The 1,951-nt window shown below is 35.8% G+C and overlaps 1 long non-coding RNA gene across 1 annotated transcript in view; it reads right to left on the reverse strand.

The window, feature by feature from the left end:
* The window catches only part of LOC105118194 (uncharacterized), a 4,381-nt gene extending 4,183 nt beyond the window's left edge, over positions 1 to 198 (reverse strand). The window contains exon 1 of the long non-coding RNA XR_840906.1: positions 131 to 198. This is a non-coding gene — a long non-coding RNA (uncharacterized LOC105118194). The remainder of the gene's footprint in view (positions 1 to 130) is intronic.
* Between the last annotated feature and the right edge of the window lie 1,753 nt (positions 199 to 1,951).

Genomic DNA, 1,951 nt, shown 5'->3' on the forward strand with positions numbered 1-1,951 from the left:
AAATTAAAGGTATCTTATATTATTTGATATATTATTATAAAACATGCTTTGGTTAAGGAGTTATTGATACTTCAAGTGCAAAATGATGATATAAAACCATGATAAAAATACACTTTTAAGTACTAATCACCTACAGGAGGGTAAAGAGGGAAGGAAGCCATTACGGATCTCCCCACACTTTTTGGATTTCGTGGCGGCACGTGGGTTGCGGTGGCATGTGGAGAAGATGCGTCGCCACTACTCCACAATTCCTGAGGGCCTCTTTTACAGTTCCTGGACTCTTTAGGGACCTTTTTGTAATTTTTAAATGTTTGAATATGTATTTAAATTTTTGTTAAATGTTTTTAGTTTATGTTATGTTGTACAAATTATAACAAAAAAACATAGTAAAAAGTGATGTGGAAGTGTGTGTTTATATTTTTATTTATTTATGTTATTGAATTATAAAAAGACAAAAAGAATTAATTGTTTAATTTGAATATGGTTAAATATCTCAAAGATAAATAAAATCATGTTATATTTTCCATAAAAATATAAGAACATGTTTCTATATATATTATGGGATTTAACAACTGATTTATTAAAAACATAGAATTTGATTAATATTTCAAATTTTCAAATCACATCAAACTACAAAGCAGCTTACCTCAGGTAGGGTGTGCTAAGGGTGTTAATATCTTCCCTAGCCATAACCAGTCCCTTACCTTCTAATCTCTGATAAAGACCAGCACACCCGGGTTTTCTAGTAGCCCTCAATTAAGTACTAAATGGCGACTCCCAAGAACCCAAATCAAGCAAAGATAATGAAAAATCATCAACCGATCATTGCGCGGGGGATGCGCAACACACATACATCTATCCATTATAAATAACATGTATACAAGCAATAGGTTGAAATATAGGTCCCCAAAGAGTCTACAACACCCAACTTCGAGCAAGAAACAAGGAAGATGAAGAGCATACCCATCGTGATGCCTATTTACAAGAAGAGTTAGAGTCTCTAAAGGTAAGCATGGCTCGCCTCACTAGCTTACTAGAGCAAACACTTAGAAATGTATCTGGTGAAGGTACTTTTAACTAGGTTGTTATTTTTATCCAGCCTCCAACAACAGCTTAACCCGAAGAAACAATGAGTGAAGATGGTCAAGAACCTCTACACCATTCATCATTTATGCACTCAACAACTTCGACACTAACCCCCGTAGTCATAGATGCGTTTGCCAATAAGTCCCATCAGACCAAGTTATCTGATGACATTAATAAAGTGGCAACTCTAGAAGCCCGAATTAGAGTCATTGAAGGGGTAGACTTGTACGATCTAGTACGAGCAGCAAAAATGTGTTTGGTCCTAAATGTGGTTATCTTGAAGAAGTTTTGTGTTCCTGAGTTCATCAAATACACTGGAACACAATGCCCTATAACTCATCTCAAATCCTATTGCAATAAAATGGCAGAAGTAGTACACGATGAAAAATTATTGATGCATTTTTTCCATGATAGCTTAAGTGGGGCAACATTAAACTAGCATATAAGATTGGACAACACCAAAATCCACAAATGGAAAGACTTGATGGATGCTTTTATGAAGCAATACAAGTACAATATGGACATCACTCCTGATAGAACCAGTTTGTCCAATCTAGAGAAAAGGGATAAGGAAAGCATAAATGAATATGCTCAAAGATGGAGAGACTTAGCTGCTCAACTATATCCCCCACTATTGGATAAAGAGATGGTGACTCTATTTGTCAACACACTCAAGGCACTATACTATGAGTATGTGATGGGTAGTTCAACCCAATAATTTACTGATGCTATAGTAGTAGCTGAGTGAATAGAGGAAGGAGTAAAGAGTGGTAGAATCTTTGCACCTATGGAGAAAAGGGGCTTCGAAGGCAAAAAGAAAGAGGTTGACTATGTTGAGGGTAGGAAGAACCCATTCCAAAAATAC

This window comes from Populus euphratica, unplaced genomic scaffold, assembly GCF_000495115.2.
Source record: "Populus euphratica unplaced genomic scaffold, PopEup_1.0 scaffold1802.1, whole genome shotgun sequence".
Lineage (NCBI taxonomy): Eukaryota > Viridiplantae > Streptophyta > Magnoliopsida > Malpighiales > Salicaceae > Populus > Populus euphratica.